Source organism: Pinus tabuliformis, chromosome X, assembly GCF_031772625.1.
Source record: "Pinus tabuliformis cultivar Carrire ecotype Pingquan chromosome X, CPIR1, whole genome shotgun sequence".
In the NCBI taxonomy this organism is placed as follows: Eukaryota; Viridiplantae; Streptophyta; class Pinopsida; order Pinales; family Pinaceae; genus Pinus; species Pinus tabuliformis.
Window position 1 is genome coordinate 452,874,595 of NC_142308.1, and position 18,861 is coordinate 452,893,455.

The window sequence follows — 18,861 nt, forward strand, 5'->3', positions numbered from 1 at the left end:
GAGTCAACCTGTTTCCAAAAAGTATGAAAGACACCTGCAAGTCTTAATGAAATACAATGAACCATCCCAAGTCGATATTTGAAATCATGACAGACAAGCGGATGTCATCAAAATAACTTACATTGTTATAATTCTAATACATTTCTATGGACATTCTAATGAAAATATAATCCCAAAAAAACCACAATTATATTAAATATTCAAAATATGTTTAGAATGACATAAATAAATTAAATACCTTAAAAACTATATTAGAAATAAAATTATATAATTTATAACCTTAACTAATATACTCACTTTTAAATAAAATTACTTAGAAATATAACCATGTAAAATATGTAAGATCCGGGTCGGAATTAGTATACCTAAGAACCATATGGATAGCATAAGCGTCAATAACATATGCACTTTCTTAGTTGATAATGCAATATTTTTTTATAGAAAGTGATCATTCTTATAATTATTTTCTTCTTGTTATGGCACGATAGAGATTTCAGCTAAGTATTCTACTATGATTGTAAACAAAAACACTTCGGTGTTGTGAAGCGAGAAAGTTATCAGGTTGTTTCCCTTTGTATCTTGTATTTGGTTAGAATTGTGGTGACACTTCTCACAAAATAAAATTACAACCAAGCTAATTTGTGAGTGAAAAAAGAAAAAGCGTGGAAATATAAATTCTCCCTTCCTTTCTTAATCCAAGTAAACTTTTAAGATGTTTAATCCAAGTAAACTTCTAAGATGTTTAATGCCATGAAGAGTCATCGAGAAAATAAAACAAAGTTCAATCTGTTATTGGGCAACAAAATATCAAAAGCGTCATCCAGAGAGTCAACCTGTTTCCAAAAAGTATGAAAGACACCTGCAAGTCTTAATGAAATACAATGAACCATCCCAAGTCGATATTTGAAATCATGACAGACAAGTGGATGTCATCAAAATAACTTTCTTCGTACGGATTTTTTTTCGAAACTAAATCCTTACACTGTTATCGTCATATCTTCTTGCTTAATGCTTATATTCACAGTTTCGGTATCCTGTCCCACTAACTTCACAGAAGGCCTATATCGTGTAAAATCTAGCTATCAAAAAAATAAAATCAGAAATTGTGAAAAAAACAATATTATCAAATTTTTGATGTGAAATGTCTGTTGTTGATGCTATCTCTCAAAATACAGCATTGTTTAGTGCTAAGCATCCAGAGAGTCAACCTGTTTCCAAAAAGTATGAAAGACCCCTGCAAGTCTTAATGAAAGACAATGAACCATCCCAAGTCGATATTTGAAATCATGAAAGACAAGCGGATGTCATCAAAATAACTTTCTTCGTATGGATTTTTTTCGAAACTAAATCCTTACACTGTTATCGTCATATCTTCTTGCTTAATGCTTATATTCACAGTTTCGGTATCCTGTCCCACTAACTTCACAGAAGGCCTATATCGTAAAAAAACAATATTATCAAATTTTTGATGTGAAATGTCTGTTGCTGATGCTATCTCTCAAAATATAGCACTGGTTAGTGCTAAGCAGCCTGAAGAACCAAGAACCGATGTAGAAAAGAAGCCACATTCATGTGGCTCGGAATCCTGTAGAATATTGAACGGTTGTGCGCTGGTTAGTTGTATTTTCACGATGCAGCGAGAGGTCACTGAATAGATCGATGGTTACGATATTGATGCGGTAGCTTGGTTAACCACGTTCCAATTAGAATGGAGAAGCATAGAAAGAAATGGTTAAGACCGTTACAAAACCGAACATATAAACCGTTGCCTCCGCCTTCCAACTACCTTCGTATAATCTGACGGTTTAACATTCTCTAATCGTCTAACATGTTAATCCAAAGCGCAAAATTATGACAGAAAAGCAAAGAGGAAAGTTATTTTCAAAGGGAACGCCTTACAACGTAAAAATCAATTAACCCATAACTTAATCCATACCCATGTTTTAGGAAAAAAAATATTTATAATTTTCTTATTATTATTTTGATATTATGTTGTTATAACCTAGATTTTTTCTGGTTATTATAACCTCATTGTAATAGGATAACATAGATTTCTGGTACACAATTCTGATTATATATTAATTATAGTTTTAATGATTACTTCACTTATATTAATTTTATATTAATATAAAATATTATGGGTTGGTTTATCAAATTGAGAGCCAAATTCTATACCGAACGTGTTATGTGAGTGTTGGGTCAGAAAGAGAGGAGAATGCTTTGAAGGAATTGCGTTCTTTTTATGTATACGCTACACTTCCACACTTTCAAGCCTTTCCCCCTCTATTTCTATTGATGGCGAGAATTTAATATTATTATTTATTTGTAAATAGTGATATACATTTAACATATTTTTTTTTTTTCTTTTTTCAATTATGATATTTTTATTATTATAATATATATTTTTAATATAATGTATATTATAAAATAAATATCAAAACGATATAATTTTAATTAAAATTTAGTAATTATTTAGGTTATGCTAAATATTTCTTATTTAACAATTATTTAGGTTATGCTAAATAGGGGTGATGTTTTATGTTCCTATATAATTGACATATTTTGATTATTTATATTATGTATCTTATTTTAGTTTTCTTTTCTTTTTTTTCTATTAATTCAAATATAAATATATAATTAGTCATAATTGACATATTATGATTATTTATATTATGCATCTTATTCTAGAAGGTGATTATTTTTTTATTTTTTTTCTATTAATTCAAATGTAAATATATAATTAGTCATAATTGACATATTATGATTATTTATATTATGCATCTTATTCTAGAAGGTGATTATTTTTTTATTTTTTTTTCTATTAATTCAAATGTAAATATATAATTAGTCATCATTTGTTTGAGATTATTTATGATATGGTCCTTTTTCATTTTATATATTAAACATTATTTTTGTGTATTTATATGTGATAAGTCCTCTAATTATTGCTTATAAGAGAGAAATAAAGACGGGTTGGGAAAGGATAGAGAGAAAGAGAAATGGGAGAGAAGGGGAGAGAGAAGCAGTGTATTGAGGGAGGGAGGGAAGGAGAGATAACATGGGGGGGAGAGAGAGATGGAAGTAAGGAGGGAGTGAGGGAGGGCAGAAGAAGTGGAGAAGGAAGGAAGGAGGGAGGAAGGGAGAGAGGGGAAGGAGAGAGAGTGGGAGGGAAGAGAAGAGAGAGAGTTAAAGAGAAATAGAAAGAAGAGAGAGGGGAGATGGAGAGGGTGGGTGATAGATAAAGGGAGAGATAAGGGAATGGATGAGAGAGGAAGGGAGAGATCAGAGATAGATAGGGTGAGCGAGAGAGAGAGAGGGAGGAAGGGAATGAATGAGAGAGGAAGGGAGAGAGTAGGAGAGTGGGATAGATAAATAAAAGGGGGGAGGAAGGAGGGAGAGAGTGGTAGGAATGGAAAGGGATAGAGAGAGGGAGGGAAGGGAAAACAGACAAGAGAGAGAGAGGGAGAGATGAGAGAGAAGGAGAGGGAGAGGGTGGGGTTGAGAGAGAGGGAGAGAGGGAAGGAATGAGAGCGGGAGGGAAGAGAAGAGAGAGAGTTAAAGATAAATCAGTAGAAGAGAGAGGGAGGGTGAGAGATATAGGGAGAGAGAAGAAAAGAGAGTGAGAGGGATTAAGGGGAATGGAGGAGAGAGGAAGGGAGTAGGAGAGTGGGATAGAGATATATAGTGGGGAGGGATGAGGGAGAGAGTGGTAGGGATGGAGAGAGGCAAGGAGAGGGAGGGAGAGTGAGGAAGAGATGAGAGAGAGAGAGGGGGGAGGGAGAGATGAGAGAGAAGGAGAGGGAGAGGGAGAGAAGGGGAGGGTGGAGGGAGGGAGAGAGGTAGAGAAAGAGAGAGAGAAACCTTGAAAATATTAAAGAGATAGAGGTAGAGGAGGGAAAGAGAAGGAGAGAGAGAGAGAGAGGAAAAATGGGGAGAGAGGTCAGAGAGAAATATGAGAGAGTTTCAGAGAGAAAGGAGGTATGGAGGGACGGATGGAGGGAGAGACGATGAGAGATGGAGAGGGAGAGAATGAGTGAGTGAAAGAGAGAGAGAGAGGGATAGAAGGTATACATAGAGAGATGGAGAGGGGGGAGAGAAAGGTGGTCTGAGAAAGAGAGAGGGAGACAAAGAGTGGATAGAGGAAGAGACAAAATAAGTTAGAAAGATAGAGGGAGAGGGAGATAGAGCAGAGAGAAAGAGGTGAGATAGGGGGAGAGAGAGAGAGAGTGAGTGGGAGAGAGAGAGGGAGGGATAGAAAGAGGAAGGGAAAGAGAGTGGATGGGAGGGACGGAGGGAGTGAGAGAGAGAGAGTGGGAGGGAGGGATAAAGAGAGGGGGGAAAGAGAAAGGAGATAGAGGAGAGAGAGGGAGGGAGGTGAAAGAGAGGTGAAGTGGGAGAGAGATACAAATAAAGATGAGGGAGGGGAAGAGAGAGAGAGGGAGAGGAAGGGACAAGGGGAGGGTGAGATGTGAAGGTAGAAGTGGGGAGAGAGAGATAAAGTGAGGGAAGGGGAGAGAGAGGGAAAAGGGAGGGAGTGAGGGAGAGAGTGAGGGAGAGAGAGAGAGCGTCAGGGGAGAGAGATAGGAGGAAGTGGAGTGAGGGAGAGAGTGGGGGAGTGGGAGAGAGAGGGATGGAGGAAGAGAGTGAGGGAGAGGGAGGGAGAGAGAGGGAGGGGGGAGAGAGATTGCGATGAAAGCATAAATATGGATGGAGGGAAAGAGAGGCATATATGGAGAGAGAGAGTGAGAGGGAAGGTTAAATAATGAGTGGAAATGGGAGGGAGGGATAGTGAGGGAGGCATAAATAAAGATATAGGTAGTGGGAGAGAGGAAAAAGGGAGAGAGATGTGGGAGAGATATGTGAGAGAATGTGAGAGTGGAAGGAGGCATGGAGGGAGGGATGGAGGGAGAGAGGGCGAGAGAGGGAGAGGTAGAGAATGAGTGAGTGATAGAGAGAGAGAATAAAGAGAGAGAGAGAGAGAGGGATAGAAAAATGCATAGAGATATGGAGAGGTGGGAGAGAAAAGAAGCCTGAGAGAGAGAGAGAGGGAGAGGAAGAGTGGGATGGACGAAGATACATAATGAGTGAGAAAGATAGAGGGAGAGGGAGTGGGAGATACAGGGGAGAGAAAAAGGTGAGAGAGGGGATAGGAGTAAGAGGGATTGGGAGAGAGAGAGGAAGGGAGAGAGAGAGAGGAAAGGAGAGAGACGAGATGGTAGGGATAAAGGGAGGGAGAGAGAGAGAGGAGAGAGAGAGAGGGAGAGAGGGAGGGAGAGAGAGGGAGGGAGGGAGGGAGCATTAGAAGAAATTTTAGCCTTAGAGTGGCCTCCTAAGGAAAAATCAAGAAATTAATAAAAGAATGCCATGCAGACAAATTTTTAATATTACTTTACTTTTATCTATGTTCCTCAATATTTATTAGTTTGATATTTAATAATATTTTTAATATATTATTTCTAATTTTTTATTTTTATTGAAATCCCACACTTTTATTACAATAATTGTCCTTATATATTTTATATTTTATTTTAATGATAAAATATTTCACGAATATCCAAATTAGACAATTTAAAATTATTTAAGACATGTACCTCTTTTTAAATTTAAAGGATTTTTATGGGTTTACATATTATGACATGGAAATTACTTGAAAATTTCATGGTAGTTTTATTCTAAAATTTCCTCTAATGACAGAGAGGGTGGAAAGAGATAGGAGATAGGATAGAGAGAGGGAGGAAGGGATATGGAGAGAGGTAGAAAGTGAGGTAGAGATATAGATAGAGAGAGGGATGGAGGTGAAATATAGGTGAAGTGGAATAGCAAGACAGACAAAGATGAGAGAGGGGAAAGAGCGAGAGAGAGGGAAAGGTGGGGGGGTGAAATATGAAGGTAGAAGTGGGGAGAGAGAGATGGAGTGAGTGAAGGGGAGAGAGAGTCAAAGAGGGAGGGAGAGAGAGAGAGAGAGGGTCAGGGGGAGAGAGATAGGAGGAGGTGGAGTGACGGAGAGAGTGGAGGACTGGGAGAGAGAGGGAGGGAGCAAGAAAGTGGGGGAGAGGGAAGGGGGGGAGAGAGAGCAATGAAATTATATATATGGATGGAGGGAAAGAGAGGCATATATGGAGAGAGAGAGAGAGAGAGAGAGAGAGAGAGAGAGAGAGAGAGGGAAGGTTAGATATAAAGTGGAAATGGGTGGGAGGGATAGTGAGGGAGGAAAAACTAGAGATATGGGTAGGGGGGAGAGAGAGACAGATAAGGGAGGGAGCTAAATAAGGTATAGATGGATATATTGGAGAGAGAGAGAGAGAGATGAAGGAGGGAAAGAGAGAGAGATATGGTGAGAGATATAGGAGAGGGAGAGAGAGATAGACAAGAGATAGGGAGGGAGGGATCCAGAGAGAGAGAGAGAGAGAGAGAGAGTGAGAGACAGAGAGAGAGAGATAGGAAGGAGGGAAAGAGAGAGAGGTATGGTGAGAGATATAGGAGAGGGAGAGAGAGAGAGACAAGAGATAGGGAGGGAGGGATCCGTAGAGAGAGAGAGACAAGAGATAGGGAGGGAGGGAGCCATAGAGAGAGAGAGAGAGAGAGAGAGAGAGAGAGAGAGAAGGGATAGGGAGGGAGGGAGAACAAAGGAAGGGGGGCAGGGAGAGAGTGAGGATAAAGAAGTGGGAGAGACTTTGAGGGAGAAAAATAAGAGAGTGTGATAGAGAATTTGGGTATAAAAGAAGCGAAGGGGAGAGGAGGAGAGGGAGAGGAAAGAGAGGGAGGGGAGAGAGAGTGAGGGAAAATGGTGTGTGTGTGTATATGTGTGAGAGAGAGAGAGAGAGGAAGAGAGAAAGTGATATGGAGGGATATATTGAGAGAGAGGATGAGTATGATAGTGGGATAATGAGAAAGAGAGGGAGTATGGAAGTTGTATGGAGTTGTAATGGAAGTAATGCAAGATGTAGTGGAAGTTATATTGAGCTAAATATGATGCAAAGGTTGAGAGTCTGCAATGATATAGAAGAGTTGGAGTTGAGGCATTCCAATCCTATTTTCTAAAGGAAGATGAAGAGAATGAACAAAAAATGCTAACAAGGAATCCAAAGGTCCCAACAACCACTCCCCCATGCCTGAGGTTTTGCATTTCCTCATGCAAACAAGGTCAGGTACTACAAAAGTGAGAGAGAGAGGGAGTATGGAAGTTGTATGGAGTTGCAATGGAAGTATTGCAGGCTATAGTGGAAGTTGTATGGAGCTAAAGATGATGCAAAGTAAGGCTGAGAGAGAGAGAGATAGGGGAAGAGAGAAAGGGATATGGAGGAATATATTGAGAGAGAGGATGAGTATGGTAGAGGGAGAGTGAGAGTATGAGTCCCATGCAGTCTGTGACTCATGGGAAGTACCTCACATCTGTCCAATGAGTAGGGAAATAAGGATAGGGACCATAGTATTACTGATGGACGCATCGTGTACTACCATACTTCCTATGCTAGGATGATATTGATCTGGGATCAATTGGAATTGACTTCAGGTCAGTAAGAGTGATATGAGACACTCTCTTTATTTGAAACTAATTTCGGATCATTAAGAGTGGATGAGACACTCTCTTTATTTGGAACTGATTTCAAATCAGTAAGAGTGGTATGAGACACTCTCTTTATATGGGACTAACTTCGGGTCAGTAGAGAATGGTATGATACATTCTCGATCACTTCTTCTTCTTCATAGTTCAGTAACGCAGAGCAGAGAAGTGCAGGGAATTGAATTGATGGCAGAGATAGTACATGCTAGAAGATGGATTAGCAAATGGAGTTCTCCCTAGTTGAGAGGGAGTGTTAAAATTGGAAACTAGGGCCAAACTCCATGTGGGTCTTCTTATTTATGGAAGCTGATATTTTTCTTGGATTCCTCTCGCCGAGAGGTCTAGGATTGATCTAAATACCATCCAATTCTGACATGTATTCATGGATATATGAATTTATTTATGTTATTTGACAACTTGTCAAGGTCGGCTAGCAACTAAATTACCCCAACTCAACCTTAATGTTGCACTATAAATAGAAGAGGTATTCAAGTCATTTCTCACACTCATCTCTTGTGATCTCTCTCTCCACTCATTTGGGTTTTGGTGGAAAGAGAGGTCTAGTAGAGAAGCCCTATACGTTGTCCTAGAGGAGACATCTAGCTGCAGTTGAAGGAAATCTATGCAGTGAAGGAGGATTTTATGTACAACATAGGAGGCTCTTCTATGCAACAAGGAGAGGCTTTAATCCATAGCCAAGAGGAGCTTCTATACGCTATCAAAGGAAGCCCTAAAAGAGCCCTAGCTGGAGGTCTAGAAGAGACCTTAATTCGCTAGTAAAGGAAGCCCAAAAAGAGCCCTAGTCGCAGGTCTAGAAGAGACCTTAATCCGCAGTCAAATAAGAAGGCCTAAATCCACATTCTATTGAGCCCTAATACACAGCTAGAGAGTGACCCTAATTCCGCAACAATTAGACCCTAATACGCAACTATAGGAGGAGACATAATCTGCTGGTCAAAAGTAATCCTAACCGCAGTCAAAAGAAGGCTTAGTCATAGCAAGAGAGAGGCATCATACGCAGCTTAAAGAGAGACTTGGATGCAGTCACCTAATCCTTTGTCATAATGAATGATAAAACCACATTTCTATATGTGACAACGTGGCCTATTGGAGGACTGTTTGGGCATGATCGAGTTGTTCTTGAACTCGGTTTGCTGGGCAGAAGAATCCACAGAAAAGAGGAGCTAGAGGCTGGTTTCTTAAGGGTTGATTAAGGGGACCTAAGTTTCAGTCCATCGCTGGGCTAGGCCACAGGCCATAGCCAGCAGTTGGAGGTTTTAAGTGTTGTGTTCAAAAGGATAGCAACCCTATAAGGAAGTGTGTAGTTGGAGGAACTGTATGAAGTCTAGCCGCATTGAATAAGTGGATTGTTGGATGTGTTTAGGATGTTGTGGCACTTAGAGCTTGTGCCCTAACCAGTGACCAGGTCTGCCATGAAATGTACCAGTCCTTGCAGCATATGAAAGGTGCCATATTACCAACCTTGTCATGATCAGTGAAACAACGAAGGAAGGAGAGTCTTATTGAAGGAAAGCCTCAGTATTCTGGGTAATTGGTTGAGTTGTGCTAGGTCTATCATCTGTTGCATATCTTTAGTCCTTGGCATCATAATTGCAACCTCATTGTGTCATCGTCACAAAGAAGACCTTTGATCTCCTATTTGGAAAGTCAAGTATTGACTTCAAATCATTATACTCTATCTCTTTCTCTCTGCTGAACTATTGAAGAATATAATAAGAATTGATCACGTGTTTCCCCACATTGGGTTTTGTCCCTGGTTAGTGCCACATCTTGTGTCCTCCTGTCTTGGCTTGTCTTCTACTTTTTATGTATATGTTCTATCTGCACTTTACTATCATGTTGATGTGATTACTAATCTGAATATTGACATTGGGCTAATATGAAAAATTGAAGTAAATTGCTCTAAGCATAAAACATACCTAAATTTAATAGAAGGCAATGGAAGCTTTGGCATTCATAGAAGGACAAGTTGATGAAGAAGAAAAGGAGTGAAACACCATGACATGCTAACTAGAAGAAAAGGATAATGACATCACTAAGTTAAGATCAGAAATCACTTCTCTTAAGGCCCAATCATGTGAAGCAACCAAGATGAATGAAGAAATGGAGATCATACTATCAAACAAGGATGAAGAATGCAAGAAAATGAAGGAAGAAAATATATTTCTTAAAAAGGAAGTTGACTAGCTGAATAAGAACTTGAAAAGTTCTGAAACCCTAGATGACATCCTAAGTCATCAAAGATCTCTCCTTGATAAATCAGGTCTTGGCTATGCACGTGAATCCTCAAGAAAGAATGATAATGCTTCAAACAACAAGGATGTGAGGAAGCCAGAAATAAATGTTGATGCTCCCAGTTCTAGCAAAGGCAAGGAGAAGAGTCAAGACAACTATGGAAGAAATCCTACTCTAATGAGACTTGCATATGGTGTCAAGAATACAAAAGGCAATTAATATCATCAAAGAATCCCAAGGAAAAAAGACTTCATAAATACATCAAGAAAATCTTCATCTCCCAAGTACCAAAGTATATTTATTGGTTATTTATATTCTTGTACAAACTTTGGGCACACGGCAAAATATTGTAGGGCATATCACAAAGACAAATATAATGGTCCCCATCAATCTCCTAGAAGCAATCTTGCAATAAGAAATCATGATTACTCATTCATAAACAAGATGGAGTGATTCAATTGCCATAACATTGGACATATGACACGTGATTGTAACTTGACTTGGGTCCCTACACAAGATAGAACCATGAAAACCAAGCCAAAAAAGAAAGTTATACAAATATGGAGAAAGAAGAAAATTGGATCTGAAAGTCTCTTTGACACTCCAACCAACAACACATGTTGTTGATTTGATGAAGATATCAAAATGTGATATCCCAAGTGTTTGATGAGACTCTTCCAAAAGGGAGACCATGAATAAAGTTAGGGAGAGTTCTTGATCATTCTTGTCTAAAGAAGCTAGAGGATTTTATGCAGGTAGGGGGAGTTGGTTCATGTAAACACATGTATCATGGATCACATTTCCAGAAGGAAGAGCAACATGAGAGGGGGAGTAGCATACCTATGAAGAACTACTATTAATGAAGAAAAGAAGCAGCTTGACAGGGGGAGTACTTGGGCACCCTGTTTTCTATTGATGTCAAAGAGGGAGAGAATGTTGGAAGGGCAAGAATATTTCCATCAATGAAAAAGGGGGAGAGTGTTAATCAAGGTTGTCATTGATGTCAATATGGAATTATTTGGGATGGAAAATATTCTTTTGATGCATAATATGATGACGTCCTTGCTCATGATGACAAGTCCCTCTTGTTTGATAAGGATGTCATTAATGAAGATGTCAAGCTATTAATGATTCCATTATGATGTTAAGCCACTAAGAATATTTCTTGTCCTAGATACCTAAACTAACCAGGAAGACACCATAACCTCATATATCCTTGCTCTTGATGAAGAATCCCTAGAAATCATGATGATGTTCTTACTCTTGATGAAGAAGCCTAGAACCCGGATGATGTCCTTACCCTTGATATTGAAGGACTATACATGAATGACCACACTTGATGATGTCATATGTGATGGCATTTGATGAAAGTCTTGATGACATGGACAATGATTGGAGACATGACATGAAGGACTTGGAAATCTCCTAATAGAAAATTAATAAATGTTGCACTATGGTTGGTGACATATCACTGCATTATTATTGGATACATGATGCTACACTATCATGATGACATGAATGCTAAATACACTATCATGATGCCAGATACACTATCATGGTGACATGGATGAATTACATGATGAAAAATCACTTGGGAAGACACTAATAACATTCTTGTTGTCCTAATCATCAAGCCCTAATGACCTATTGTTGTCCTAATCATCTTCTACACTAAATATTTCAAGGACAACCACAAAGAAAAAAAAATTGACACCTTGGACGCATCTTTCCATAATGAGACCTATACCGTCTTATAGAGTATATTTTACCTTTCTAATGAGCCCTTACTTGCCCTCAAACTCCTAGTGGTTGAAGAGATAATAAATTTTTAAGTTAGAAAAAATTATTTTCAATTGTAAGCCCACCTACACCTACACATTCATGTCGGCCTCCCTCCAGGAATGCATGTCCCTTCAGTTTTAAAACAAAATCACTATATATACATGATTAAGACTTCATTTCTAGAATTTAATTTTGGTCAAGAAAAGAGCAGAAGTACAGAGCAGCGAAGAAAGAAAAAAAACAGAAGACAAAAGTTGGGGTACGAAATTGAGCAGCTAAGGTAAATCTCTGTGGTTTTTTTTTATTTTTCTTTTGTTCTGAACAAAGGTTTATGATCTCACTCAAAAGGGTTATTGAAGCTATAGATCTCTGCTCAAATCAAGGCTACAGATATTGCCCTCTTTTAATTTTTTGGTCTACTCTTTCTTCCCTTTGAAAGATCTGCTACAAACCTTTGAATTCGAGTTGTTACAAACTAGCAGCACTGAAATTTTGGCCTACTACAGACTTTAGATTTTACAGACATCAGCCATGCTACAGATTTTGTACCAGTTACAGAATTGTTAAAATATTTTTCCTCTGAAGCTGAAAATGATTTTCTATCTGAGGGTAAAAGAACTGTGAGTAGAATCTTTGGAACACGGACCTGTGAAATTCAAACTACAGACTCGTGCCAATTATAGAAGCTTTGATAGAAGATAAATATTGGACTTGTATTGAAATAATCCATATTGTTGCTTATCTTGGATTGTAGCATAAGGATAACAACTCAAACTTGTGGCAAAGAAGTTTGAAAATGTGACAAACTTGAATTGTTGGAGCTTGCCTCTTTTTGTTTGAAGGATTGAAGTCTTTTGATCTAGTTTGGAACAACCATTTTTGTCAACATTTGCATTAGCTTGTAAAACATTTCTAAAGCATCAATAAAGGATATTTTGGAGTATTGAAGTCTGTCTCCTGGAGCACATTTGAAGATGTCTTGATAGAGATCTTTTGGAGAAGTATTGAGAGCATTTCTGAAGGCGTCTTGAAGAATAAATTTGAAGACTCAGTTTTTCACCATTTCAATCAAGAAACCTTTGTGCAGAATTGTTGAAGTAAAGAAACCTGGTTAAATCACTCTTGAATATTTTCATTTGAGACTTGTTGAAGACCTTTCTAGAAGCTGACTTGGAAGCATCTTTGGAGCACATGATGCATTGTTGAAAACTCTCATGGAGTGACGTTGAAGGAACTTACACTGGGAGTCATGAAGAGTTTTGAAGACTCTTTCAGTGATTGGTAAAGTTGTCATTGATGACGTGACGTGGAGACTAAGGGAAGGCATAGCTAAATATTGAAAAATCTTGTTGAAGAAGACATTGGGAGCTGTGAATTATAACCAAATACATCTTGACGAAGTAAAGTAAGGGTTAGAGCCTTGAAAAGACAAGGTTGGTGCCTTGGAGTATAGGGTTGGAGCCCTAGGGATTAGAGTCTTTAAGAAAATAGATTGGAGCCCTTGAGGTTGGTACCTCATAATTGACAAGGATGGAGCCTTGGAAGTCCAAGTCGGTGCTTGGAAAATACAGGTTAGAGCTTGGGAGATTGAGGATCAGTGTCTTCATCTAGGGTTGGAACCCTACATATATTGTACTTGATTTATTGAAGAAATTAATAAAATCATTTATTATTATTGTTCATTTTGTGTTCTAAATAGAAGTGATATAACTGGTAAAAGTAACAATTGAAAAGAAATATTGATTCACCCACCTTCTTAGTATTTCCAACACAATCTTTATATTACGATAATTAAACAAATTTACTAGGAATTACTTCCCACCATAGATTATTGAGATCTTTGCATAAATTTAGGTGGGAGTCAAAATTAAAAAAATTTAACGAGTATTTTTCCTTGCTAATTGTTATTTCTCATATACCATGTTGATTTTCTAGTTCTAATTAGACAACCACAATTTTCTGCATCTCGTAATTAATTCCAATGATATATGAACATAATTAAGTAATTACACTTAGAAAATTCCTTGCAAGATCTTATTGCTCTTATACCATGTTGATTTTCTAGTTCTAATTAAAAAATCACATTTTTTTATGTCTGATAATTACTCCTAATGATATATGAACATCATTAAGTATTACACTCAAAAAATTCGACTCCTTAGAAACTTCAACCTCTCCCTACCCTCTCGTTGAGTCTCTCCCTTTCTCCTCCTCATATGTGTCCATCTGTCCTATTATCACTCCGTAATTTTTGAGGTTGCAGAATAAATCACAGAGGTAACCTTAGAACCACTTTGGAAATTGGGAATCCTGCCCTTCCAGTTTCAGAGAGGTATCTCTCTTTATGATTTAGCTTTGTTTTACTTATGATATTAGGCTAGTTATCATGTCTAGGTTTGGGCTTTTGTATTGTTGGGTTGAGATAGTGGAATTAGGAAATTGTGCAATGGAGTTATAGGTTTAGGTTGATCAAACACAGAGTTTACATGCTAAAATTACAAGGCAGGGAAGGCAAGTTCACTGGATCCTTTAAAATCTATGGTGTGGAGGAGAAGAAATAGATTCGACAATCCAATTAAAAGAAGAGCAATTTAAGAATTATGTTTTTAATTTTTAGTAGAAAACATAGAAATTATTCATAAGTGAGATAGAGAGTGTACTTTTAAAAAAACATTGTTTGTACTCTTCTTAGAATAATTTAGATTTCAGAAACATATATGAAAAACAATGAAAACGTTTAACAGAGAAAGATGCACTTCACCAATGAAATTGATACAAGAATCATGTAATGCTTGAACTGTATTACTGAAATATGATCAAAGGTAGCTCTGTGAGAATTTTTACAACATAAGTCCTTTTTTCAAAACTAATCCCAAGACTAATACTTCAATTTTTGAAGTATTTATACAAAACTATTTACAAAGTATATTGATTCAAAATATCAAGATGGAATCCTATTAATGTCTAAAACTAATTACAAAATTAGAACAAAATAATAGGAATCTTCAAACTGTTGAATGTTGGCCCTGTTTTTGAGGAAGATTGTTGGTGACTGGGCCTCAAAATCTGCTGAATTGTTTGTCTTGCTATCCAATGGAGTAATTCACACAATTTCTCCCTCCTATCTTCACTTGGGATTGAAAACTTAATCAACTTCCTGTAGTTTTCATCCACATCTTTGTATTTCTGAAAATTTGGCTTGATGAAAAATAGGTGCTTGACCTCATGACTGATAAATAAATCAAAATCTAATGCCTCCATGAATGCCTTCCCTATGATATTCACTTTGATCCCTGCAAGCTTTGATTTGTCTTGGGAAATCTTGATTAATTCGTCCTGGTATTATGTTAGGCTCATGAGCTGATTTTCTGTATTTGTCAACTTTGGTAGACTTTTCCTATTCAATACCTACAACTTCTTATGGAATCCATCTATGTTGATTTCTAAATTCTGGCATTTTTTATCCAACTAATTCATAAGAGTCCTTTTGGTCTACATCCTTTTCACCTCCAAGATGGTATCTGTTCTATCCTGAATTCCCAGCTCCTATAGTTCTTGTCTGTTCTTGGAATTCAAAAATTTGATGAGGGTTGTAGCTTCCCCAGGTTTCTGCCCCAAGTCTATTCTAGTTTGCCTGATTACTTCTTTGGATTTCTGCAATAACTCCTATTGTTCAAAAATGATCTGTATAGAAGGCCATATCTCTGTGATGGCTTCACCAATTTTAGTCCATATATGTTCTCTGGCTTGGGCCAGACTATGACCCATCACTGATTCACTATGTAACTACTCAATTTTTAGATTTAATTGATGGGTTTTCTGTAACTCTACCACATAAAAATTATCAATCTTTAACTTATGTTCTGACAATGTCTTAATTTGAGCTTTTAGCTTTGCAATTTCCTGCTCCTGGATAGTTAGAATGTCCATGGATCTAACCAATTAACTTGTTGAATCTGTTGTAGTTGTTGATGTAGATGAAAAAGCTCCTGTAGCTATGGCCATTGCAATTGGAACTGCAGTAAGAGGAACTATGGCCAACTGTTGCGCCTGCTCTTTTTCTTTGAGCAGTTTCTCTAACTCTATCTCCATGTCTCTTTGGATATTTAGCTCGATGACTATCCTGAACATATCCTCTTTTTGCTTCTCACTCTCTCCTAGCTCCTTGGCCTATGGATCCTCCGTAGTATGCAACTTCAATTTTTTTCTCAAGGCTACTATATCAGCATCCTTTTTCTTCAGAAGTTCTTCAGTTGCCTTGATATCTTTGGGATTATATCCCAACTTTATCACCAAGTCCTCCAGTGACTTGATTCTAGTATCCTTGGCTAAGGATGAAACCTTATCTAATTTGAGCTGGGACTGTACATTATTTAGTGATACCTGTAATTTATAAGTAGACATAACAATTTCAATGAGTGTGGATCTCACTTGTTTATTTGTGCATTTCCATCTGGTCTATGGGATGAATATGATGTGCATCAAAAGTGAACACAGATTCCTTGTAATCTGCAGATGACCTAGGAGCTGGTACTTTGGCTTTGAGAAATGTTATCTGCATTTTTCCCTTCTCTGAGTCGAATGTTGATAGTAAATTGTCCTAAGAGATAGTTGTTTGTTTCCAGAACTGTGTATAGTTGGAGGCTTTTAGAATTTCATTCCTTTGCTTAATTGTCTTGTATTTGGAAAAATTGTTGGGCTCAACAGTGTCTTGAGCCAAATCAGTTGTCTTTGGTGCCTTTGGAGGATCTCTGGAAGTATATGAAGATGGTGATCCTATGTAGATATCCTCCTTTATACTAGACACATGAGGACCTATCTTTACAATAGTCTGTTGTTCTTTTGTGTCCTGCTGAAAAACATTTGCAGAGTTGGTTTTCTGCTTCTTAGTATAAACTAAGAAATCCTTTGCTCCTATTTCCATCACTGGGGAAGATTCTTCTTCTCTTGCTCTCTTCTCCTATTTCTCTTTAGGTATGGGTGTTTGAGTGGTTGTAATAGAGAGAACCTGCTCCTCTGCATCCTGCAGTGTGCTTTCCATCCATTGAGTCTGGTTCATGTACTGCTCAATTTCTAGTCAAGGAGTATGTGAATAAGGTGTGGTCTTTTTCTCCACCCTTAGCTTTGAGATCAAGCCAAAAGGGTCATAAGACTAGGTGAAACTCAATTTAAAATTCATTTGCTTCAGCAGCAAATCGATTTCCTTATATGGTATTGAAGACAAAAGGTCCCACTTTGGCTTTAATCTTGAATTGGGCCTTCTTCTTGGCTACCACGAAATGTAGGTCATCCATGTGAATCATCTTTTGAATGTACTCTAATGAGAAAAGTCTCATAGGCACAAATTTGGGCAGTTTGTAAGGTGGCAGCTCACACCCATATATCTGAATTTCTGTGTATGTCTGGTAAAGATACCAGTCCCCTGTCTTTACTTGATCACTGAGATGTAGAATCTTCTGAATGTCTTCACCTATCCTGGGCTCCACATCACTATGTAGGAGACATACCACTGTATATAAGAACTGGTCCACAAAGTCTATGAAAGAGAATTCTCTAGAATTCCTTCTCACCGTGGATTTCCATTATATGACTGACTGAGCATTTCCATGCTCATCCATCTTCTGCAAGGTGAAAGGGAATTTGTCTTCTTGTTGATGAATAAACATGTACACTAAAACAGAGGAGTATTTGAAAGCTCCCTATATAGAAAATCTGACAAACTAATCATGCATAGCCTCTACAATAAACTGACTATAATTAAAAATAACTAGTTGCTCACCAGTGGTGAAAATTGATAAGAAGCCAACCATGGCCTCATCAACCCACTGGTTAGAGTGATAACTAAGAATGTAAGAAATGATGGAAATAATCTGCTTATTTCCCTTAGGGAACATGGAAGATGAATATGGAGGATTGGTTTTCGGTAATTGGGCATCTTCAGGCAAAAAAATTTCAAAGATCTTGGCTCTATAGGGAAAAGTTAAATTCTTGTAGAGCTCTGTGAGAGAGTCTACTGACAATGGCTTAGCTGACTTTGGGATAGTTACCAGGAGCATTTGAGCAATGGCTTCAGCTATGATACTGATCAAAACTTCACCATTGCGACTTATGATAGCTCTATGAGAGGGGACATAACTCAATTGGCACCAAGAAACAAACTTAGGGAAGAAATGGGTCTGTGGGAACATAAACTGAGGTAGGGTAGACTCCCACAGATTAATTTCATCACTTTGGTCAAGGAATTTTTGTTTTAACCAACTGTGAAGTTCGAACAAGTCGAATTCATAGTTGGTTTCAACAATTTTATACTACAGGTCTAATAAGGGTACATGATCTAAGTCTACAGGTGGGGGCAACATAGGGTTCTCTTCTGGCTTCTTTCCCTTTTCTTTGGGGAGTTTCATTTTGGGTGGCATGATGAATTGTTGAAATGAGGAAAGGTCACGGATTACCTAGAATAGGAAAAAGACAGAAATATGTTGAACTGGGTCCCTGATGACAGTCTGAAACAGTAATGGCTGGGAAAATCAAATGGTCATTGTGTGGCTTAAGAATATGTAACAGGCTACTGATCATACGACACGGTGAAGGAAAGGAATTTTACATTTTTTGATCATTATATAGAGTAATTTCATAATTACTATTAATCATGTTACCGTTAACGGGGAGCAGGTCCATTGCAAAGGAGCAAAGGGTAGTTAATCTCGCAATGGCTTCCTGACATGGTAAGAGGGGCGCCAGGTGGAAGCATAGGATTGGGAGGAAGTAAGTCATCAGAATGAGTTTTAACAGTCAGGAGTAGTTGTGGGAGTGGGGTCCACGAGGGTGAGGTGGTGGAGAGCGCATGGAGGGAAGGTGGGGACAGGAGGTTGACGTGGTGGGTGATGAGTGGAAGTGGCGGAAAGTCAGTAGTGGGAGACTTTCTAAGGGGGGGGGATGAGAGGAATGTGAGGGGGGTGTGAAACATCAAGAGGGCACCACGTAGCAGGAGTTTCAAAACCCCCCCATGAAAAAAGCATAGTAACATTCCCCCGTTGTTGATTCGGGAGGGGGACGATCTCAGCCGTTTGTTTTCTTCTAAAGTTCTATCTTGGGCTAAAATACATATTTCCAACTTTATTACAAGCGCATTAAAGCGCGATTAACCCTTACTTAAGGTAAGGTTAATAAAAAACTAACTTTCCCTAAAAATTATTCAGAAACAATTCCATGCTGCATTTGAACTAGCAGAGCACACTTTTACTGATTTTTCCTATCAA

At 38.2% G+C, this 18,861-nt stretch overlaps 1 pseudogene; it reads right to left on the bottom strand.

Moving 5' to 3' along the window:
* LOC149140550 (MLO-like protein 9) overlaps positions 1-15,694 on the bottom strand; it is a 28,702-nt pseudogene extending 13,008 nt beyond the window's left edge.
* Positions 15,695-18,861: the final 3,167 nt, after the last annotated feature.